A 26,031-nucleotide genomic window follows, 5' to 3' on the forward strand; every position below is an offset into this window, starting at 1 on the left:
CCTGTGTGCTTCTGCTACATAATCTTCCCTGGACTGTAGAACTATCCCTCCCCCTTTATCTGCCGGTGGAGAGTATGATAACAAAGTCTTAGCCGCATTCCTTAGGAAATACGGCATATAGCATCAGCAAACAATTGCCTACACACCGGAACAGAATGGCGTGAGTGAGCGGGCAAAGCGCACAATTGTTGAAAGAGCATGGACTATGTTAAGTGATGCTGGCCTGGAAAAGAAGTTTTGGGCAGAATCAGTATCTACTGCAGTATTCCTAAAGAATCATGCACCTACAGTGGCCGTCAAAGGAAAAACACCACTGGAGGCGTGGTCAAGGAAAAAGCCAAGTGTCAGTCATCTTCGTGTCATCAGGAGCAAAGCTTTTGCACATATATCAAAGGAGAAAAGGAGAAAGCTAGATCCAAAATCCATAGAATGTATAATGCTCGGATACTGCGATGAAAGCAAAGGATACAGACTTTGGGATGTTACAAGTAAACATCTTCTTAAATCCAGAGATGTGATATTCTATGAGGCAGCACCACTAACTGGAGCAGTGGAGCAACAACAAAATGTATTATTAGATGTACAAGCAGTAGATAGCATGTCTGAATATGAGAGTGTCAAAGTGAACAACAAGTCAGGGAACAGAAGTTCCATGAGGAGCAACAAAGGTATTCCAGCCAAGAACTACAGTGAGGAGTACGCAAACATACCTTACTGTGAACCTCAAAACATACAAGAAGCAAAGTAAAGCAGTGATTGGACAGAGTGGAAGTCAGCAATTGATACAGAACTGACAGCACTAAATGATAACAGTACATGGTCTATGGTTGATAGACCAAGTGACCGTAAAATGATTAAAACAAGTGGGTTTTCTGCAAGAAGTTGAATGCAGACAGGACAGTAGCTCGTTAAAAAGCCTGCCTTGTTGCCATGGGATATACCCAGAAATATGGATTACGGAGAGATCTACTCACCAGTCGCAAGGTATAGCACCTTAAGGTTAGTGATTGGTGTTGCTACACTACATGATCTACTGTTATATCAGCTAGACTTTGATTCTGCATTCCTGAATGGAGAGTTAGTTGAGGAAATGTACATGGAACCGCCTGAACACTATGATATGGATATATTCCAAACTGGGAAAGTTTGTCTCTTAAAGAAGTCACTATACGGCCTCAAGCAAAGTGGTCATTGCTGGAACGTAAAGTTGGATTCAGCGTTACTAGAAATTAACTTTGTTAGGTCTGAGACTGATCTCTACCTATACCACAAAACTATCAAAGAAAAGTTGTTCATCAAAGCTGTCTATGTGGATGATTTACTTTTGGCAGGTCAAGAAGATCACATCACTGACGTCAAGCACCAGCTTAAACCAAGATTCAAGTTGAAAGATCTAGGCCCCGCAAATCATCTATTAGGTATGGAACTTGTACAAAACCTGCAAGAGGAAACTGTCACACCTGCCCAACAAACATACATTGAGGCAATCATTTCAAAATACGGAATGACAGATGCAAAACCAGTAAGTACTCCCATTGATAAAAGTATGGTCAAGGCCATGTCACCAAGTAGCAAAGGGGAGATAGAGGAAATGCAAGAAATCCCTTATCAAAATGCTATAGATAGTTTAATGTATGCAAGTATTGGGACATGACCTGACATCACACATGCAGTGAGTCGGGAATGCCAGTTCGCAAACAATCTTGGAAGACAACACTGTATTGCAGTAAAGAGAATACTAAAGTACTTCAAAGGTACAAGTTCCCTAAAGCTGAGATTTACAAGATCAACAGATACCATCTTAAAAGTATTCTGTGACGCAGACTGGGGATTAGATGAGGATGATAGACATTCTTATACTGGATATCTGTTTGCACTGGCAGGTGCAGCCGTAAGCTGGGCAAGTAGGAAACAACCCACAGTTGCTCTTTCTACAACAGAGGCAGAGTACATGGCGCTTACAGTAACTTCAAAAGAAGCGCTTTGGATAAGAGAGACTTCATGTGAATTAGGTCTTCTTTTCCACAGTGAGATCATCAACATAAACTGTGATAACAAGGGAGCAATTGTTTTTTCTTGTATCACAAAGCATCATGGATGGTCTAAGCACATTGCTATAAGACATCACTTCATTCCTGAGTTGGTGGAAAACAAGTCCGTCAATGTGGAATATGTTCCATGTGAAGTAAATATTGCCGACATGTTGACTAAAGGACTGTCATCACACTTGTTACATATATTCCTGATGGAATGTGGACTAGAATATGGTTAATGTTGATTTGTTCTTACTGTTTTGCTTCACATTACATTTTCGGGTTACAGGAATAACTTTATTGATTTGTTTGATAAAATGTTATGTTCTTTAAATTTTGTGACCAGTGATAATGTCAAATATTACCTTAAAACACAAAGCTATATCACTTGACTCGCTTTTACCGTGGAGCCGCTATGGCCACTAGACTTATTACACACACTACGTACTAAGTACGCTATTTGCGTACTGAGTACCGTATGGGTACGCACTTAGCGTATCAGACGCTGTGCTGTGGGCACGACGCACACGCGGCACATATGCACACAGATTAATATACTGTAAACCTTATTAATGAAACAATGTAAGGATATGCTTATACTTTAAACCTTAGCAGCCAAGTACTGCAACGATGTAATACCTTCAAACCTTAAGTAGTGCTCGCGGTATGAAGTACCCGCAGTGCATACACCTTAAATATGCTTACTTACCTTATACCGATTAATACGCTATGAAAAGCCCTTTGCAGGAAAGTGAAAACACAACACCGGTTTGTGGTAAACCACTGGGCTCTAACACCGCAGTGGATTATTCAGAGAAAAGGGGTAAACAGATACAAGTTATACACTACAGGCTAACAAGGAAATCTAAGCAGAATGATAGAGAATAATGGCTACAGAGAATATACATACGTGGGGAATCGTTCGCAAGCGCGTCCTGGACCAGTCATCAGCTATCAGGTAGAAAGCCTTCAGACTCTTTTGTCCGGCCAGGCAACAGTGGTCTTTTTATACACAACATGCATACACAATACAATGGTCACTGTAATCTCATTGTTCATTGGACACAGGGCTGTGTCCCTACATTACAGCAAAGGTCATAGGTGCATTTGAATAGGTAGGCGATATCCTTTCCCAACTGCTCTGGTGGGAGGTATCCTCTGGATTCCCGCCGCATGTGTAATTTACAGCAAATACAGTTAATGTTCATATTCTACTTTTATACATAACTATACGCAGGAGCAAGCGATCCTTTCCTAACTAACACCGGAATGTTACCCTTAAAATACCCTACAGCTGGATACTAGACATCACCTTCCCACCCTTATCTGACCCTTCCTATCATGCAAAGACGAATACCTCCATCCAGGAACTGTTTAAACTAATATTACTCGCTGTCATGGTCTAGAGGAACTACATCTACAAAATGCACTATTTTGGTTAAATATGCTATGTTTTAATAGCACGCTACAAGCTCACAAACTCCGCCGTAAATACACATATCATGTGCACGAGTCGCCGGAACGTCTCTTACGCAACTTGCGGATATGTGCACGCACGGGGGACTGGGTGCATGAGCAGCATGCATGTGCATGAGGGGTAAGTACAAGGGATATGTATAACAATATTTTTTTCGACTTTGACAGTCCACCCTTTGGCAGTCAACAATAACTGCCACTATCCAAACAGAAAAATATACACTACAATCTTTACAGATGGTTAGATTAAAAGCAAAACAATACAATACCTAAAAATGATTGGGTGGTAGAAGGAGAGGAGTAGGTGGGAAATGTATGACCTAGTGGGATAGTAAAAGCATGTATGTATGTATGAACTTCATGTCTGAGGGGCATGTATCATCGTGCCGTACATGTTCTAGATAAGCTTCGAGGTATTGCGAAGTATACATTAAATCCTTCTTATCCCGTATTAAGGGTCTGTAAGTGGGCCAACAAACACTACCGAGCTCTTTTCGGCTTCTTGTTCCAACAAATGGGGTGCATATTTAGTTGATGATACATGCAGGGGGAAAAACATGTGAATGCTAGTATATGTACCTATATCACCTGTCGACTATGTATGTCACTACCTGAAGGTTGTAGAGATGAAGATAAGACATGTGTCACAAATACATTCACATAATAATGTGTGCAATTGTCCTTGGGTGTCGGTTGAAATCTTGTCCGGATGGCTGTATCCTTGCTGTGGGTGGTAAAGTCTTTTAAGTGTCCATAAAAAGTCTTTAAAGTCTTTAAAGTGTCTATCAAAGTCTTTTAGAAATGTTCATCAAAGTCTGTAGAAATGTCCATCAAAGTCTGTAGTCTTCTTCCGAATGGATGTCTTTTTGCTTGGGAGTAAAACAAAGGAGAAATGGGTGAAAGAAACAGACCGTGGAATCACGTCTTATCACAGCATTGTCTCAATTGATGGATCATAAATTAAATCAGTTTGTGTAACAATGCCCTCGCTCCTTAAACTCATCACTTTGGTACCGCGCTTGCACCGCATTAAAATCCGAACACACCTAAATATCAAACCAATCATTATGACGACTCCCAGGATACAAAGGAGAAACTTTCCTACATTCACGATAACATTTTGAGCCCATTCTCCTAAACCTGAGAACCAATTGCGTGGGTTCAGCCATGAAACCCAGCCGGTCAGTTCATTACTCACAGCAGTCAGGGTAAGGTTGTGTCTCCTTCGGAACTCCCACTTCAATTGCAAGATATCGTCCATCTTTTGATCTATGACCTCGGTGGGGTCATCAGTGCTGTTTGTAATGTACGTGCAGCACTTCACACCATACTGAGTTGCAAGGGTGACACAGTACCCGCCTGTCACCGCTGTGATGTTATTGAGAACCATCCTGTGCTGGATCAGTTCCGTTTTGTAAGCTTGCAATTCCCTCCCAGTATACCTGAAGGTGTCATCATACATCTCGGTGATATTGTCTATCAGGTTCGCTAGCGCATGAATATACCTAAAATTTATAATTCCTCTGGAGGTATGGGTGATATCTAACGCGAGTAGGAATTGAATCCCGGTGGATTCGTGAATCAAATCAGAGGCTGCGTGCTCTGTCCTATCTATAAGGTGTCTCTTAACGATGTGTTCGTAGTAAGTGTGAGTGTAAGGAGCTTGAGCATTGCGGTGAACGTCTTTCATCTTATTATGGGTAATGGTCATTACTTCTGGCAACACTCTTCCAATGTAACACAGTCCCTCTGAGTTTGGGGCAAGCCACTTATACGCCTTCCTCCCACATATGAAATATGCATCATCTGGGAGAACATATGGGACAGAATATGACATCACCATATTGCAAATCTTCCAGGTGATAAATCCTATCCCTAACTCTCTCATTTGTTCAGTACACGTATCAGGCTGTATGATATGCGCACAGTACCCTGGAGATACTTCTCCAACCCGCATGGTCCTACTTCCTAGAGTATACCTGTACCGCAAATACCTCCCACCGTCGGCTATTTGGCGTATAAGTTCAGGGTCTGCGGGCATTCTATCGGCTCTGTGTGAAAATGCCATGGTTTGGTTATTCCATGTCACTTCCCAATTTCCCGGCTTTCGGGGATTGGAAATGTTGAAACATATTAAGGACGTATCCACATGATATTGGTGGAGCTTCAAACTAGGAGGCCTAGAAATATTAAATTTCTTGTCCACCGGTCTCCCACCCCTTAATTCAAGTACCTCATCTAGTGTTAAAGGGTACGGTACTAATCCTGACTTGCTCTGACCTTGAGGTACTTGTGAGCACACCCAGCATTCTGTTTGGTTTAAAACCTTACCCACTAATGAGTGATAGTCACTCAATGGATGACGGTCCATGTTGATATTAAGGCTGGACTGACATCTCTGGATGCACCCGTCCTCAACTATGTTTTCACAATTTCTACAGATACAATTTTCTTCAGCCAATAACCCTTCACAATGTCTCCTAGTGTCATGACTACCAGATCGTTTTCTGATACTCGCCTTTGCTCGGTGACTGTGTTGCTCTTGGAGTTCTACTAATCCGTCCTTGTCATCAGAACCCATTCCAGATCCTTTCTCGACCTCTCTGGTACTCTCACCGAAATAGACTGCTCTGGTCAACAACAGGGTCAACAGGAAAACCCGGAACGCAGTCTCTTGGGGTAAGTCCATCTTGCAGGAGAAGAAAGAAAGAGTGGTAATGGGAGGTAAAGAAAATAATAGAAAGGAAAGAAAACTGGTGCGACAACCGCCTCTGGTCTTGTAGTTCTCTGTGCTCAGGTGCCGTGACAACAGTCCTGCCTCTCAACCTTCCCGGAACAGGCACTCCAGTGATATGGTTTCCTCTACACTCTGCTCTTTGTCACGGGCTTTCTCTGGGTCAGTGACCTTCTTACAGTGGGACGAGTGGACCCAAGTCTTTCTTTCGGCAACCTTCAATGCTGTCGTGCTGGTTAGTAAGACTTGGTACGGTCCTTCCCACCGGTCAATCAGGCAACCTGAGCGTAGAAAATTTCGAATCATTACATAATTCCCAGGTTCAATGTCATGAAAATTACTGTCTGGCAGATCAGGAATCACCAGCTTTAGATTGCTGTTTTGATTCCTCAACTGCTTGCTCATCTTAACCAAATACTTTACAGTCACTTCATTATTGCATTTCAAATCATCCTGGGGGTCAATCATTACATGGGGTTGTCGACCAAAAAGAATCTCAAAGGGTGATAGGTTAAGGGGGGACCTGGGAGTGGTTCTGATGCTGTACAATACAAGTGGCAAAGCTTCTGGCCACAACAATCCAGTTTCAGCCATCACTTTGCTCAACTTGTTCTTAATAGTGCTGTTTACTCTTTCCACTTTCGCACTCGCCTGTGGGCGGTACAGAGTATGCAGCTTACTATTAATTCCCATTAATTTGCACATTACCTGAAAGACTTCACCTGTAAAATGGGTACCCCTATCACTTTCAATTATCCTAGGGATACCATACCTGCACACAAATTCCTGCACAATTTTCTTTGCAGTAAATACAGCAGTATTTGTGGCAGCAGGGAACGCTTCTACCCAATTTGAAAACACATCAATACAAACCAATACATACTTTAAATTTCTACAAGGTGGCAATTGTATGAAATCAATTTGTATTACCTGAAAAGGGCCATCTGTTGGCGGGATATGGGATGGTTCTGTTGGTATTGCCTTTCCAATATTCTTCCTCAAGCAGGTAAGGCATGTCATTGCTCTCTTACCCGCATGAGAAGAGAATCCTGGCGCGCACCAGTAGGCTCTTACCAACTTGCACATACCCTCTTTGCCCAGATGAGTCAGACCATGTGCCGCCTCAGCTAAACTTGGAAGGTATGCTCTGGGAGCCACTGGCTTACCCTGTCCATCTGTCCAGAGTCCTGAGGACTCCTGGCCATATCCTTTTGACCTCCAGACTGCCTTTTCCTGTGGGGAACACAAATTTTGCATTTCACTTAATTTTTGTGTGTTGACGGTATTGAATACCATCAGTTGTGTGATGTCTGTCTGTATGGGGTTGCTGGCTGCTGATTTAGCAGCTTCGTCTGCCCAGCTGTTACCAAGTGACACTGGGTCTTGGCTGTACGTGTGGGCTTTACACTTGATAACAGCCACTCTGTCAGGTTCCTGTATCGCTGCTAGAAGTCTTTTGATGTGGGTCGCATGCGCCACGGGTGTGCCAGCTGCCGTCATGAAATTTCTGAGGCGCCATAGGGCCCCGAAGTCATGCACTACTCCATAGGCATACCTAGAATCCGTGTAGATATTGTCTGACTTACCCTTAGCCAATTCACACGCTCTGGTTAGGGCGACCAGCTCAGCAACTTGTGCTGAGTGTGGTGGGCCCAGGGGTTCCGCTTCTATGGTACCTCTGTCATCTACGACTGCGTATCCAGTACACAAGTCTCCCGAGTCCGTCTGTCTGTGGCAACTACCGTCAGTGTAAAAAGTAAAATCTACGCCTTCCAGTGGGTTGTCACTAATGCCCCGCCTTGCAGTGAAAGTTTGATTCAAATATTCCATACAATCATGTGTGTCAGTGTCTATACTAAATCCTCCTTCATCATCACTCTCATCCCCCACCCTTTGTGCCTGTCCAGGCACACCTGGGAGATACGTTGCAGGATTTAGTGCGCTGCATCTCCTTATGGTGATGTTTACAGGGGCCATTAGTGCTAACTCCCACCTTGTAAACCGTGCTGATGAGACGTGTCTGGTTTGGGCAGAATTCAGTAAGGCTAACACTGCATGAGGTGTATGGATGGTCAGGTTGTGTCCTAACACTACATCTTCACTTTTACTCACTAGCAATGCTATCGCTGCAACACTTCGCAAGCATGTGGGGAGAGACCGTGCTACGGTGTCCAATTGTGCACTGTAGTAAGCTACCAGCCTCACCATGGCATCACCATGTCTCTGGGTTAAAATACCTGCCGCATACCCAGCACTCTCCGTACCGTATAATTCAAAGGGTTTCCCATAATCTGGCATACCTAATGCTGGTGCCTGTGATAGGCACTGTTTGAGTCTCTCAAATGCCAGTTCAGACTCATCTGTGTGCGAAATCCGATCTGGTTTGTTTGACGAGACCATCTCTTGTAAAGGTAAAGCCAGTATGGAGAACCCTGGGATCCAGTTTCGGCAATACCCACACATTCCTAGGAAAGTGCGGATCTGTTGCTGGGTTTGTGGCAGAGTCATGTCACGAATCGCCTGTATTCTATCAGCGGTGAGGTGTCTCAGTCCTTGTGTTAAGCAATGTCCCAAATATTTTACCTTGGTCTGGCATAACTGCAACTTGTCCTTTGAAACCTTGTGTCCCGTATCAGAAAGGTGAAATAGAAGCTGTTTCGTGTCTCTCAAGGACGATTCGAGTGAATCAGAACACAGCAGTAAGTCATCTACATACTGTATTAATACTGATCCGCTCTCAGGTTGAAAGGATTGTAAACAGTCATGCAAAGCCTGTGAGAAAATACTTGGGCTGTCAATGAAACCTTGGGGTAAGCGAGTCCAGGTGTATTGTACTCCTCTGTATGTAAATGCAAACAAGTATTGGCTGTCAGGGTGCAGAGGGACCGAGAGGAGGCGGAGCAGAGGTCAATAAGAGTGAAAAATTTCGCAGTAAGAGGGATTTGCATAAGGATGACAGCTGGATTTGGCACTAGGGGTAATTGGCTCTCAACTATTTTGTTTATCCCCCCTTAGATCCTGCACTAGCCTGTAACCCCTCCCCCCACTCTTTTTCACAGGGAAGATGGGACTATTGGCAGTGCTGGACGTCCTAACTAGGATGCCCTGTTGCAGCATGCGCTCTATGACTGGGTACACTCCTAACTCCACCTCTGGCTTCAGAGGATACTGTGGGATTTTTGGAGCTATCCTACCATCTTTTACTTGAACTACTACAGAAGCTACATTTGCCATCAATCCAGTGTCTTGTCCATCTTTGGTCCAGAGGGACTCCGGTATCTGGGAGATCATTTCCTCTACCTTGGATGGACACCTGTCTATAACAGCAGTGTGTGACATTAACCTTTGTGGGGAGTCTAACATATCCTGCACTTCCTGAGCGTGATTCTCGGGTATATCTAAGAAAACACCTTCAGGAGTACAATATATGACACACCCCATCTTACACAGTAAATCTCTCCCAAGTAGATTAGTCGGAACCGATGCAGCTAGCAAAAAGGAGTGCTTGGTCTGCAAAGGCCCTATCGTAATCTCTGCTGGTTTACTTAAAGGGTAGTGTTGTACTACTCCTGTTACTCCCATTGCTGAAATTGTTTTTCCCGTGGTTTTCATACCTACCGTTGAATTTAACACTGACTTGGCCGCCCCCGTATCTACAAGGAAAGGTAGTGATCTACCAGCTACATCAATTGTGACCTCAGGTTCACTTCCAAGGCTCGCAATTAATTTCACTGGCTGCAGACTACAGGTGTGGCCCCACCCCTATGGTGTGTGGTGACCCCCCCACAGCGCGCTGGCAGCTACAATATGTGAGGGGGGTAACTGAGAATTTTCAGAGACCTTCCAGTCTCTCTTTGGTGGGTACCTCTTTGTTTCCCCTGCATGCGGTTCATAACTTCTCCTCTGCGGTCCCTGATCCCAATTACGTGCGTCATACTGTGTGTCATGTTCTGGTCTAGGGGGTCAATATACCTTATGTGGGTCTTTAAAATTACAGTTTCGTGCGTAATGTCCTTCTCTCTGACAGTTAAAACATTTTACCACATACGACTTACCAACAGGGGTCTGGGGTTTAGGCTGATGTGGCTTCGTTGTCAGGGCTTTTATACTTACTGTCATCAGCTTATACCCCTGTGACTCCCTGTGCCTAATGATGTTCCGATCATGCTCAATAGCGGACTCTCTTAACGCAGCCACCGAGATACCTCTCCAACTTGGTTGAGTGGTTTGTACCCTTGTTCTCAACGTTTCCTTTAACCCGTCCATTAATACGGACACCGCTACCTCCCTATGATGTACATTATCCTTAATGTCTTCGATCCCAGTAAATCTAGCCATTTCCTGTAGTGCTCGATGGAAATAGTCAGAAGCAGTTTCACCTTCTTTTTGTCTAATGGAGAAGATTTTATTCCACTGGACAACAGTTGGGAAATATACTCCTAACTGCAGATTGATCTGTTTTACGTTCTCCTGATTGTATTCATCAGTGAGAGGTACTTCTGCATCTAATTTACAGTCAGCAATGAATTTCACAGGGTTAATATTGGAGGGCAAACATGCCCGTAGCACTGTCCACCAATCTTTGTTATTGGGTTCGGTGGCGTTACCTAGTTCTCTAATAAACCTCTGACATGCGGCCAGATCTTTCCTGGGATCGGGAAATTCAGACATAATTGTCCTCAACTCTGTCCAGGACCAGGGGCAATGCATCGCAATGTTCCTGACGGGAGTGATTCCCAGAGCGTCAGTTTTCCCATTGGGGACTGCGATCACCCTGACAGGATTCAGTTCAATTACATCATTCTGGGTTGCTTCTACAATGTGAGGTGCAATTGTCTCTGCATAATGTACTGTACCGTACTTACCTGTGGACACGACCTCACCTGTCCCTCCACTAGGGGCCTTCGCTACTGCTCTTACTGGTTGGGCCGTGCCCACTTGAGTATCTTGTATGGTGGCTGCTAGAGAGAGTGCCGATATCGTGCTGGGCTCATCTTCTTGGTAGCAGTCCTGAGGGAAGTGTAAGATGGGATACAACTTGCACGGGTTATCATTAGCATTAATACATTTATCTACTTTACTCTTATCGTCATTAATACATTTATTAAGTGCACTCTTATCGTATATCAGTATGCCATTCTCTGTAGCCATTTTCTCCCCTGTAATGTACGGTGGTGGTGGTGCAGTTGCTATCAGTTTCCTGCTAGGGTTGGAACCAGCTGCTTGAGCTAATCCCCGTTGTATATCACCCTCCTGTTGCCATAACTGTAAACAATCATAATGTCTAATCCTTTGTTTTCTGGATTTTATCAGACATATCCTTCTCCTTAAATTTTGCAACACCTCAGGACTAAAACTGCCTACCTTAGGGAACGGTTCCCTATCTTCCACAGTCATACGTTCCCATTCATTGCATAAGACCTCTGCGTGTGATCCATATTTCTCACACATTATGTACCTCGCCGACCCTTTGGGCAGCGGAATATCAACCTGAACCCTGGTTGATCGTCCCTTACTTGAGCAACTGGCCCCCATTCTTTGCAGGTATTGCCTTCTTAGCTAATTCTTACAAAAAACAAATTACTCAGAGGTTAAGGCGACGGTGAAAGTTTTCCGAGCGCTCTCACCCACTCACGCCCACGTTGGCCAATACACCTACACACTGTGCCCAATGCTGGTCGTACCCAACCTAGGGCCCTGCGTAACCTCTATTTACTGGAAATATCTGGGAGTGACTTACCCTAACCAGTAAATATTAGTTGTTGGAGATTTCCTGAGTGACCAGCGAAACTCCCTTAAATTAAAAAAACTGTTACACAAATCACGTTGCGTGTACAATTAGCGTCTATGATCCCGCGATTTTACGCAAATAGCGTAATGGGTATCAAGTTGAACTAACTAATGCACACAGTAACGTGCGGTACAATCGCACGGCGTATAAGTAACTATTACTTATCCGCTATACGACCAATGGAATAGTTTTTTTCAGGCTGCGAAACCTCAGCCGGAGCGTATCTGATTGGGCCTATATGGGTACTACCCCCGGGGCTGCGCTCTCACCGCTGACCTTTCTCAGGCCACGGTTTTCAGAGCTTCGCTTGACTTAGTCAGCGGATTTCTGACTTCGCTGACCTCTTGGTCTGCTGTTATACTAATTGCTCCTTTATACCTTATAGAATGTTAACGTGAGAAAGCCACTCCCACGCCACCAAGTGTCCACTCACCTGATGTGGTCTCCTACGGGATCCCGAATTCTGGGTTCACAAAACCTTTATTTGCACACTCACGCTCGTTCACTCATATACACTTTGATTTTTCTGTACAGAAAATTAACTTTCATTCAGGTGAAACAGCCTAATCCCAGAAGTGACACAATAAGAGAAGGTTCTTTTAAACTAAATATTGGAAACTGAACAAATTTGTGCTATTGTCGCGTGGCTACCGTATCGCCTAAACTGAAACAATGCTATTGTATGATTTGTATTAAGTGGGCGTACCTGTACACACGTTGCGTAAAATACGCCACGTGTGTAGGCCGTTACGTTGCGTACTCAGTCTCGAACGTTTTTCCGAAACACGTGTACAATGGCCATATACGTCCGCAGTAATACAAATACCACACTTCTATAAATGTAAACGATATTTAACTATAATCGCTTACCAAACACCACACAGTATCTCCTGTATAAACCTTTATAACTAGGCCAGGCTGTGTGTGTGTTTTACACGTACTCCCTTAAATATTACTCTATATTTTTAACTAAATAGCAACAAATTTCTCAGCACGGGTCAAAATGGAGCTAATGGCAACAAGCGAGTAGATATGCAGAATACACAAATAAAATACAGGTGTGTGCGTGTGTTACATGTGTTGCGTGCGCAGTTGGCACCAAACAGAAATTTAACAGATTTAAAAAAACCAATAGCTTTACGTTCTTACCTTTCGGATCCCACCAGCATCCCTACAAACCATGCGGAGCAGACGCTTGTCTAATCAGCACCAGTGTATCCACCTGACCATGAGAAGGCTAACAGGGGATACCTTTATACCTTCCCGCCCTTTGCTGATAGATAAAGTCTGCCTTGTTCTGCTAGGCTGCGGATATGAGGAGGACCGGACGAGCCCCCAATTGATAATGTCAAATATTACCTTAAAACACAAAGCTATATCACTTGACTCGCTATTACCGTGGAGCCGCTAGACTTATTACACACACTACGTACTAAGTACGCTATTTGCGTACTGAGTACCGTATGGGTATGCACTTAGCGTATCAGACGCTGTGCTGTAGGCACGACGCACACGCGGCACGTATGCACACGGATTAATATACTATAAACCTTATTAATGAAACAATGTAAGGATATGCTTATACTTTAAACCTTATCAGCCAAGTACTGCAACGATGTAATACCTTCAAACCTTAAGTAGCGCTGGCGGTATGAAGTACCCGCAGTGCGTACACCTTAAATATGCTTATACACCTTATACCGATTAATACGCTATGAAAAGCCCTTTGCAGGAAAGTGAAAACACAACACCGGTTTGTGGTAAATCACTGGGCTCTAACACCGCAGTGGATTATTCAGAGAAAAGGGGTAAACAGATACAAGTTATACACTACAGGCTAACAAGGAAATCTAAAAAGAATAATAGAGAATAATGGCTACAGAGAATATACATACATGGGGAATCGTTCGCAAGCGCGTCCTGGACCAGTCCTCAGCTATCAGGTAGAAAGCCTTCAGACTCTTTTGTCCGGCCAGGCAACAGTGGTCTTTTTATACACAACATGCATACACAATACAATGGTCACTGTAATCTCATTGTTCATTGGACACAGGGCTGTGTCCCTACATTACAGCAAAGGTCATAGGTGCATTTGAACAGGTAGACGATGTCCTTTACCAACTGCTCTGGTGGGAGGTATCCTCTGGATTCCCGCCGCATGTGTAATTTACAGCAAATACAGTTAATGTTCATATTCTACTTTTATACATAACTATATGCAGGAGCAAGCGATCCTTTCCTAACTAACACCGGAATGTTACCCTTAAAATACCCTACAGCTGGATACTAGACATCACCTTCCCACCCTTATCTGACCCTTCCTATCATGCAAAGACGAATCCCTCCGTCCAGGAACTGTTTAAACTAATATTACTCGCTGTCATGGTCTAGGGGAACTACATCTACAAAATGCACTATTTGGGTAAAATATGCTATGTTTTAATAGCACGCTACACGCTCACAAACTCCGCCGTAAATACACATATCATGCGCACGAGTCGCCAGAGCGTCTCTTACGCAACTTGCGGATATGTGCACGCACGGGGGACTGGGTGCACGAGCAGCGTGCATGTGCATGAGGGGTTAGTACAAGGGATATGTATAACAATATTTTTTGACTTTGACACAAGAGACAGTCTTATGCGAGGGCGAGTGTTAGGATATGGTGTGCTCTCTGCCTGTCTCCTTCTACACAGCAATCTATGGGCGCATCCCCTAGCATTAATTCCCTAGTGCCAAGAGTCACTCCGAGGTAGAGCTACAATATGTGATGTAATCCCTTCTCCTCCATCTTAGAGTGAGTAAGAGAGACTGAGTCCTGGTGTGTGCAAGCGTGCAGAGCTGAGACCGAGAGCGGATCTCCGCTACAGAGACTCATAGCATTCCATTGCATGTATCGTGGATCCGGAGCTGATGCTGCGCCGCATCTTCTCTACAGCGGGAGTCAGACTGCACGGCTGTGCAGTCCTCCGTCCCTCACCACCGGAGACAACTCTGATAAGTACCGCTACCACTGCTGCTACCTTGTATGATATAAGGGCCCTTAACTGCCTATATCAGTATTACATCTGAGTCACCTGTGTTCACTGAATAAACCTGCATTACTGTTTAAGTCATTAAGCGTGTGGACTGACGTCACTGCACCAGGGAATCCAATACACTCTGCCAACAAAAACACCCTTTTTCACATTTTATTTGTAAAAATAAGGTTAATAAATAGGCCTTTAAATGTCAGATTTCAGAACAAAGCAACAAAAAAACAAAAGCCAGCTTAACCCAGCAACAGATACTTTTTAGTGACGGTCTGTTTGAACCCTTGTCTCGGTAATTTAACTTGCTTAGAGGCCCTTGTATATTTTTACATAATATAAAATTAGTCACTTTTAATTCCAAGAAAGAGATGTATGTAAGCAAGAAAATCTGTACTTTATGAGTTGTGTGATTTTTTAAATGGTGTGATCACATCCCTCAGGCACTGCAGATGGATGACTGCCAATGAATAAAGCCTATTGTATATACAGTATAAATAGTTCACACATGATATAGCTTAGTTTAACATGTATTTTCAATGTTAAAACAACATTCATTAACATTAACTGTTCAATAACAACTGTAGCCCCATCCACTCTATTGTTAATCTGGCCTTGGGGTTGGTTAACTAGGCCTCCCCTGAGACCCAAGCAGTGATTATGATCATGGTGGCAGATGGGTCACAGCTGAGCCATATTGTCGTTTGGTGTGAAGGGGTTCTACTCAGACCAATAGCTCTCCTCCTTTTTAGGTTACCTCAGGCTGCGTATTTCTCAACCTAAAGAGCGGCCCAAAAATTGACCTCACTACAGTGGCGGATTTAAAGGGGGGGCGGAAAGGGCGATACCCCCCACACACCTGCCCTCGCACATTTCAGAAGCCGGCACTAGGATGGACACTCCCGTTACCTGTCCAGTAATTCCACCCAGCACCTGGCGTGGCTGCAATGAAAATCATCTGCAGCAGCAGCACTGACTGACAGTCTGAGTCTGACTAGTGTCAGACTCAGGTGTCAATGTCAGACTGTCACCGCCAGCCATGGCCGTTGAGAGTATAGTGCCAGGGCAGCCTGGCAGTGACTCACAGTGTCACTCACTGTCTTCCCCTGTCTGCCGCAGCATGTCCGTGGGCAGTGGTGATAGGCAGCTGGTCTGTGCTGCAGTGACAATGACATATAGCTCTGGCTGGCTTCATAGTGTACCAGTTTCCTGGATACAATGCTGGTGATACTGCTGTAACAGGTGCTATTGTTAGTTGGGTGTACGAAGCAGTTTCATAGAATCAATAAACCTTCAATGTATATGGTTCTCTGAGACATGCTTCTGTGTTGCAGTCTTCTCATATACAACTGTCCAGTCAGATGCAATTAAAACACTAGTAGTGTAAGCAGCAGTCTGTGTTTGGGGGATACCATGTGGCATATCATGTGTTTGGGGGACACTGTGTGCCATATTATGTGTTTGGGGGACACTGTGTGGCATATTATGTGTTTGGGGGACACTGTGTGCCATATTATGTGTTTGGGGGACACTGTATGGCATATTATGAGTTTGGGGGACACTGTGTGCCATATTATGTGTTTGGGGGACACTGTGTGGCATATTATGAGTTTGGGGGACACTGTGTGCCATATTATGTGTTTGGGGGACACTGTGTGGCATATTATGTGTTTGGGGGACACTGTGTGGCATATCATGTGTTTGGGGGACACTGTGTGCCATATTATGTGTTTGGGGGACACTGTGTGGCATATTATGTGTTTGGGGGACACTGTGTGCCATATTATGTGTTTGGGGGACACTGTGTGGCATATCATGTGTTTGGGGAATACCATGTGGCATATAATGTGTTTGGGGGACACTGTGTGCCATATTATGTGTTTGGGGGACACTGTGTGGCATATCATGTGTTTGGGGAATACCATGTGGCATATCGTGTTTGGGGGACACTGTGTGCCATATTATGTGTTTGGGGGACACTGTGTGGCATATAATGTGTTTGGGGGACACTATGTGGCATATATTGACCAAAAATGGGAGGGGCGGGACTGTAAGAGGGAGGAGCAATGAGTAGAGAGAGGAGGAATCTGTATTAATTTTTAAACTGCACCCCCTAAAAGTAATGTCTAGATCCGCCACTGCCTCACCAGGGCCTGAGGTAGCTTTCACCAGGGCCGTAACTATGTGTGTGCCAGTGGTGCCTTGCCCACTGCACATATGCACTGTGGGTGCACCACCTGGCAGCACCACCCGCACAGCCGCTCAATAGGATTGAATCTGGGCAGCTAAGAGACGCCCACCACACCGCAGTACCGCACTACCATCATACCGCTCCAGTGAAGAAGCTGAAAATAAACTACTGTACAGATCCCAGTAGCCCTTTCTGCTGGGAGCTGCTGGCAGCAAGGGCTGCTGGTAGCTGTAGTTTATTTCCAGTTTGAGCTAGTGATGAGCGGGTTCGGTTTCTCGGAATCCGAACCCGCCGAACTTCAGCTTTTTTTACACGGGGCCGAGCAGGCTCGGATCCTCCCGCCTTGCTCGGTTAACCCGAGCGCGCCCGAACCTCATCATCCCGCTGTCGGATTCTCGTGAGGCTCGGATTCTATCGCGAGACTCGGATTCTATATAAGGAGCCGCGCGTCGCCGCCATTTTCACACGTGCATTGAGATTGATAGGGAGAGGACGTGGCTGGCGTCCTCTCCGTTTATAGAGAAGAGAGTAGAGAGTTAGAGACACTATTTACTAATTTTGGGGAGCATATTAGGACTGGAGTACTACTACTTGCTGATAGTGTGACCAGTGACCATTGACCACCAGTTTAATTAATCCGTTCTCTGCCTGAAAAAAAACGATACACAGTGTGACACAGTCACATACCATATCTGTGCTCAGCCTCAGTGTGTTGCATCATCATATGTAATACTGTATATCTGACTGTGCTGAGTGCTCACTGCTCACACAGCTTAATTGTGGGGGAGACTGGGGAGCAGTTAGAGCAGGAGTACATAAATAATATATTTTAAGTACAGTGCACACTTTTGCTGCCAGAGTGCCACACTGCCAGTGTGACTGACCAGTGACCACATTGACCACCAGTATATTGTGATTGTCTGCTTAGGACGGAGTACTACTTGCTGATAGTGTGACCAGTGACCAGTGACCACCACCAGTTTAATTAATCCGTTCTCTGCCTGAAAAAAAACGATACACAGTGTGACACAGTCACATACCATATCTGTGCTCAGCCCAGTGTGCTGCATCATATGTAATACTGTATATCATTATCTGACTGTGCTGAGTGCTCACTGCTCACACAGCTTAATTGTGGGGGAGACTGGGGAGCAGTTATAGCAGGAGTACATATTTTAAGTACAGTGCACACTTTTGCTGCCAGAGTGCCACTGCCAGTGTGACTGACCAGTGACCACCAGTATATTGTGATTGTCTGCTGACCACCAGTATATTGTGATTGTCTGCCTGAAAAAGTTAAACACTCGTCGTGTGGTGTTTTTATAAACGCATTCTGCAGACAGTGTCCAGCAGGTCCGTCATTACATAATATATACCTGTCCGGCTGCAGTACTAGTGTGATATATATATATTTTAATTTTATCTCATTATCATCCAGTCTATATTAGCAGCAGACACAGTACGGTAGTCCATGGCTGTAGCTACCTCTGTGTCGGCAGTCGCTCGTCCATCCATAATTGTATACCACCTACCCGTGGTTTTTTTTTTTCTATCTTCTTGATACTAGTAGCTTACTTTAGGAGTCTGCAGTGCTGACAGACAGTGTCCAGCAGGTCCGTCATTACATAATATATATCTGTCGGGCTGCAGTACTAGTGTGATATATATATATATTTTAATTTTATCTCATTATCATCCAGTCTATATTAGCAGCAGACACAGTACGGTAGTCCACGGCTGTAGCTACCTCTGTGTCGGCAGTCGCTCGTCCATCCATAATTGTATACCACCTACCCGTGTTTTTTTTTTTTCTATCTTCTTGATACTAGTAACTTACTTTAGGAGTCTGCAGTGCTGACAGACAGTGTCCAGCAGGTCCGTCATTACATAATATATACCTGTCCGGCTGCAGTACTAGTGTGATATATATATATATTAATTTTATCTCATTATCATCCAGTCTATATTAGCAGCAGACACAGTACGGTAGTCCACGGCTGTAGCTACCTCTGTGTCGGCAGTCGCTCGTCCATCCATATTTGTATACCACCTACCCGTGTTTTTTTTTTTTTTCTATCTTCTTGATACTAGTAGCTTACTTTAGGAGTCTGCAGTGCTGACAGACAGTGTCCAGCAGGTCCGTCATTACATAATATATACCTGTCCGGCTGCAGTACTAGTGTGATATATATATATATATTTTAATTTTATCTCATTATCATCCAGTCTATATTAGCAGCAGACACTGTACGGTAGTCCACGGCTGTAGCTACCTCTGTGTCGGCAGTCGCTCGTCATCCATAAGTATACTAGTATCCATCCATCTCCATTGTTTACCTGAGGTGCCTTTTAGTTGTGCCTATTAAAATATGGAGAACAAAAATGTTGAGGTTCCAAAAATAGGGAAAGATCAAGATCCACTTCCACCTCGTGCTGAAGCTGCTGCCACTAGTCATGGCCGAGACGATGAAATTCCATCAACGTCGTCTGCCAAGGCCGATGCCCAATGTCATAGTACAGAGCATGTAAAATCCAAAACACCAAATATCAGTAAAAAAAGGACTCAAAAATCTAAAATAAAATTGTCGGAGGAGAAGCGTAAACTTGCCAATATGCCATTTACCACACGGAGTGGCAAGGAACGGCTGAGGCCCTAGCCTATGTTCATGGCTAGTGGTTCAGCTTCACATGAGGATGGAAGCACTCAGCCTCTCGCTAGAAAAATGAAAAGACTCAAGCTGGCAAAAGCACAGCAAAGAACTGTGCGTTCTTCGAAATCCCAAATCCACAAGGAGAGTCCAATTGTGTCGGTTGCGATGCCTGACCTTCCCAACACTGGACGTGAAGAGCATGCGCCTTCCACCATTTGCACGCCCCCTGCAAGTGCTGGAAGGAGCACCCGCAGTCCAGTTCCTGATAGTCAGATTGAAGATGTCAGTGTTGAAGTACACCAGGATGAGGAGGATATGGGTGTTGCTGGCGCTGGGGAGGAAATTGACAAGGAGGATTCTGATGGTGAGGTGGTTTGTTTAAGTCAGGCACCCGGGGAGACACCTGTTGTCCGTGGGAGGAATATGGCCATTGACATGCCTGGTGAAAATACCAAAAAAATCAGCTCTTCGGTGTGGAAGTATTTCAACAGAAATGCGGACAACATTTGTCAAGCCGTGTGTTGCCTTTGTCAAGCTGTAATAAGTAGGGGTAAGGACGTTAACCACCTCGGAACATCCTCCCTTATACGTCACCTGCAGCGCATTCATAATAAGTCAGTGACAAGTTCAAAAACTTTGGGCGACAGCGGAAGCAGTCCACTGACCAGTAAATCCCTTCCTCTTGTAACCAAGCTCACGCAAACCACCCCACCAACTCCCTCAGTGTCAATTTCCTCCTTCCCCAGGAATGCCAATAGTCCTGCAGGCCATGTCACTGGCAATTCTGACGAGTCCTCTCCAGCCTGGGATTCCTCCGATGCATCCTTGCGTGTAACGCCTACTGCTGCTGGCGCTGCTGTTGTTGCTGCTGGGAGTCGATGGTCATCCCAGAGGGGAAGTCGTAAGACCACTTTTACTACTTCCACCAAGCAATTGACTGTCCAACAGTCCTTTGCGAGGAAGATGAAATATCACAGCAGTCATCCTGCTGCAAAGCGGATAACTGAGACCTTGGCATCCTGGGTGGTGAGAAACGTGGTTCCGGTATCCATCATTACTGCAGAGCCAACTAGAGACTTGTTGGAGGTACTGTGTCCCCGGTACCAAATACCATCTAGGTTCCATTTCTCTAGGCAGGCGATACCGAAAATGTACACAGACCTCAGAAAAAGAGTCACCAGTGTCCTAAAAAATGCAGCTGTACCCAATGTCCACTTAACCACGGACATGTGGACAAGTGGAGCAGGGCAGGGTCAGGACTATATGACTGTGACAGCCCACTGGGTAGATGTATGGACTCCCGCCGCAAGAACAGCAGCGGCGGCACCAGTAGCAGCATCTCGCAAACGCCAACTCTTTCCTAGGCAGGCTACACTTTGTATCACCGGTTTCCAGAATACGCACACAGCTGAAAACCTCTTACGGCAACTGAGGAAGATCATCGCGGAATGGCTTACCCCAATTGGACTCTCCTGTGGATTTGTGGCATCGGACAACGCCAGCAATATTGTGTGTGCATTAAATCTGGGCAAATTCCAGCACGTCCCATGTTTTGCACATACCTTGAATTTGGTGGTGCAGAATTATTTAAAAAACGAGAGGGGCGTGCAAGAGATGCTGTCGGTGGCCAGAAGAATTGCGGGACACTTTCGGCGTACAGGCACCACGTACAGAAGACTGGAGCAACACCAAAAACGCCTGAACCTGCCCTGCCATCATCTGAAGCAAGAAGTGGTAACGAGGTGGAATTCAACCCTCTATATGCTTCAGAGGTTGGAGGAGCAGCAAAAGGCCATTCAAGCCTATACAACTGAGCACGATATAGGAGGTGGAATGCACCTGTCTCAAGCGCAGTGGAGAATGATTTCAACGTTGTGCAAGGTTCTGCAACCTTTTGAACTTGCCACACGTGAAGTCAGTTCAGACACTGCCAGCCTGAGTCAGGTCATTCCCCTCATCAGGCTTTTGCAGAAGAAGCTGGAGACATTGAAGGAGGAGCTAACACAGAGCGATTCCGCTAGGCATGTGGGACTTGTGGATGGAGCCCTTAATTCGCTTAACAAGGATTCACGGGTGGTCAATCTGTTGAAATCAGAGCACTACATTTTGGCCACCGTGCTCGATCCTAGATTTAAAACCTACCTTGGATCTCTCTTTCCGGCAGACACAAGTCTGCTGGGGTTCAAAGACCTGCTGGTGAGAAAATTGTCAAGTCAAGCGGAACGCGACCTGTCAACATCTCCTCCTTCACATTCTCCCGCAACTGGGGGTGCGAGGAAAAGGCTCAGAATTCCGAGCCCACCCGCTGGCGGTGATGCAGGGCAGTCTGGAGCGACTGCTGATGCTGACATCTGGTCCGGACTGAAGGACCTGCCAACGATTACGGACATGTCGTCTACTGGCACTGCATATGATTCTCTCCCCATTGAAAGAATGGTGGAGGATTATATGAGTGACCGCATCCAAGTAGGCACGTCACACAGTCCGTACTTATACTGGCAGGAAAAAGAGGCAATTTGGAGGCCCTTGCACAAACTGGCTTTATTCTACCTAAGTTGCCCTCCCACAAGTGTGTACTCCGAAAGAGTGTTTAGTGCCGCCGCTCACCTTGTCAGCAATCGGCGTACGAGGTTACTTCCAGAAAATGTGGAGAAGATGATGTTCATTAAAATGAATTATAATCAATTCCTCCGTGGAGACATTGACCAGCAGCAATTGCCTCCACAAAGTACACAGGGAGCTGAGATGGTGGATTCCAGTGGGGACGAATTGATGATCTGTGAGGAGGGGGATGTACACGGTGATATATCGGAGGATGATGATGAGGTGGACATCTTGCCTCTGTAGAGCCAGTTTGTGCAAGGAGAGATTAATTGCTTCTTTTTTGGTGGGGGTCCAAACCAACCCTTCATTTCAGTCACCGTCGTGTGGCAGACCCTGTCACTGAAATGATGGGTTGGTTAAAGTGTGCATGTCCTGTTTATACAACATAAGGGTGGCTGGGAGGGCCCAAGGACAATTCCATCTTGCACCTCTTTTTTCTTTAATTTTTCTTTGCGTCATGTGCTGTTTGGGGAGTATTTTTTTGAAGGGCCATCCTGCGTGACACTGCAGTGCCACTCCTAGATGGGCCAGGTGTTTGTGTCGGCCACTAGGGTCGCTTAGCTTACTCACACAGCTACCTCATTGCGCCTCTTTTTTTTCTTCTTTGCGTCATGTGCTGTTTGGGGAGTGTTTTTTGAAGGGCCATCCTGCGTGACACTGCAGTGCCACTCCTAGATGGGCCAGGTGTTTGTGTCGGCCACTAGGGTCGCTTAGCTTACTCACACAGCTACCTCATTGCGCCTCTTTTTTTCTTTGCGTCATGTGCTGTTTGGGGAGCAGTTTTTTGATGGGCCAGCCTGCGTGATACTGCAGTGCCACTCCTAGATGGGCCAGGTGTTTGTGTCGGCCACTAGGGTCGCTTAGCTTACTCACACAGCTACCTCATTGCGCCTCTTTTTTTCTTTGCGTCATGTGCTGTTTGGGGAGTGTTTTTTGGAAGGGCCATCCTGCCTGACACTGCAGTGCCACTCCTAGATGGGCCAGGTGTTTGTGTCGGCCACTTGGGTCATTGAGCTTAGTCATCCAGCGACCTCGGTGCAAATTTTAGGACTAAAAATAATATTGTGAGGTGTGAGGTGTTCAGAATAGACTGAAAATGAGTGGAAATTATGGTTTTTGTGGTTAATAATACTATGGGATCAAAATGACCCCCAAATTCTATGATTTAAGCTGTTTTTTAGGGTTTTTTTAAAAAAACACCCGAATCCAAAACACACCCGAATCCGACAAAAAAAATTCGGTGAGGTTTTGCCAAAACGCGTTCGAACCCAAAACACGGCCGCGGAACCGAACCCAAAACCAAAACACAAAACCCGAAAAATTTCAAGTGCACATCCCTAGTTTGAGCACTCAGTAAGAGTTGGTCCGGCCGAGTGATGCAGTCCCCGCGCTGTTACTTTTGCCGGCCCGACAGTGCAGAACTGCAGAAGAGGAGACAGTGAGACAGCCCTCGCTGCTGGGAGCCGAGCTGTCAGGGGGGAGGAGCCAAGCTCCAGCAGAATCATTCATAAGAAGAGACAGAAGGTCCACTCCAGAGCAGGAGAGGTGACAGGGAGTGTGTAAGTCTGTCATTCTCTTCCTCATATCCCTCTGTATAGCTCTCTCCTTCATCTCTACCTCTGTATAACACTCTCTCCTGTCTTATCTCTGCCCTTGTATAACGCTTTGCACCATCTTATTCCTTCTTTATAACACTCTCCCCTATATTATACCCTCTATATAACACTCTCACCTATTTTATCTCTCCCCCTGTATAACACTCTCCCCTATATTATCTCTCCCCCTGTATAACACTCTCCCATATCTTATCTCTCCCCCTGTATAACGCTCTCCCCCATTCTTATCTCTCCCCCTATATAAAACTCTCCCCTATCTTATCTCACCCCCTGTATAACACTCTCCCCTATTTTATCTCTCCCCCTGTATAACACTCTCCCATATCTTATCTCTCCCCCTGAATAACACTCTCCCCTATTTTCTCTCTCCCCTGTATAACACTCTCCCCTATCTTAATCCCTCTGTATAGCACTCTCCCCTATCTTATTCCCTCTGTTTAGCACTCTCTCCTATCTTACCTCTCCCCCTGTATAACACTCTCCTCTATCTTATTCCCTCTCCCTGTATAACACTATCCCCTATCTTATCTCTCCCCCTGTATAACTCTCTCCCCTACCTTATATATCCCCCTGTATAACACTATCCCCTATCTTATCTCTCCCCCTGTATAACTCTCTCCCCTACCTTATATATCCCCCTGTATAACACTCTCCCCTATCTTATCTCTCCCCCTGTATAACACTCTCCCCTATCTTATCTCTCCCCCTGTATAACTCTCTCCCCTACCTTATATATCCCCCTGTATAACACTCTCCCCTATCTTATCTCTCCCCCTGTATAACACTCTCCCCTATCTTATCTCTTCCCCTGTATAACACCCTCCCCTACCTTATCTCTCCCCCTATATAACTCTCCCCTATCTTATCCCTTCCCCTATATAACACTTTCCCCTACCTTATCTCTCCCCTATATAACACTGTCCCCTATCTTATCTCTCCCCCTGTATAACACTCTCCCCTATCTTATCTCTACCCTGTATAACACTCTCCCCTATTTAATTCCCTCTGTATAGCACTCTCCCCTATCTTATCTTTCCCCCTGTATAGCACTCTCCCCTATTTTATCTCTCCCTTTGTATAACACTCTCCCCTATCTTATCTCTCCCCCTGTATGACACTCCCCTCAATCTTATCTCTCCCCCTGTATAACAATCTTCCCTATCTTATCTCTCCCCTGTATAACACTCTCCCCAATCTTATCTCTCTCCCTGTATAACACTCTCCCCTATCTTATCTCTCCCCCTGTATAACACTCTCCCCTACCTTATCTGTCCCCCTGTATAACACTCTCCCCTATATTATCTCTAACACTCTCCCCTATATTATCTCTCCCCCTGTATAATATGCTCCCCTATCTTATCTCTCCCCTGTATAACACTCTCTCCTATCTTATTCCCTCTGTATAACACTCTCCCCTATCTTCTCTCCCCCTGTATAACACTCCCTCCTATCTTATCTCTCCCTCTGTATAACACTCTCCCTTATCTTATCTCTCCCCCTGTATAACACTCTTCCCAATCTTATCTCTCCCCCTGTATAACACTCTCCCCTATCTTATATTTCCCCTGTATAAAACTCTACCATATCTTATCTCTCTCCATGTATAACACTCTCCCCTATCTTATTTCTCCCCTGCATACCACCCTCCCCTATCTTATCTCTCTCCTTGTATAACACTCTCCCCTATCTTATCCCTCCTTATAACATGCTCCTCTATCTTATCTCTCCCCTGTATAACACTCTCTCCTATCTTATTCCCTCTGTATAACACTCTCCCCTATCTTCTCTCCCCCTGTATAACACTCCCTCCTATCTTATCTCTCCCTCTGTATAACACTCTCCCTTATCTTATCTCTCCCCCTGTATAACACTCTTCCCAATCTTATCTCTCCCCCTGTATAACACT

Source organism: Pseudophryne corroboree, chromosome 2, assembly GCF_028390025.1.
Source record: "Pseudophryne corroboree isolate aPseCor3 chromosome 2, aPseCor3.hap2, whole genome shotgun sequence".
Lineage (NCBI taxonomy): Eukaryota > Metazoa > Chordata > Amphibia > Anura > Myobatrachidae > Pseudophryne > Pseudophryne corroboree.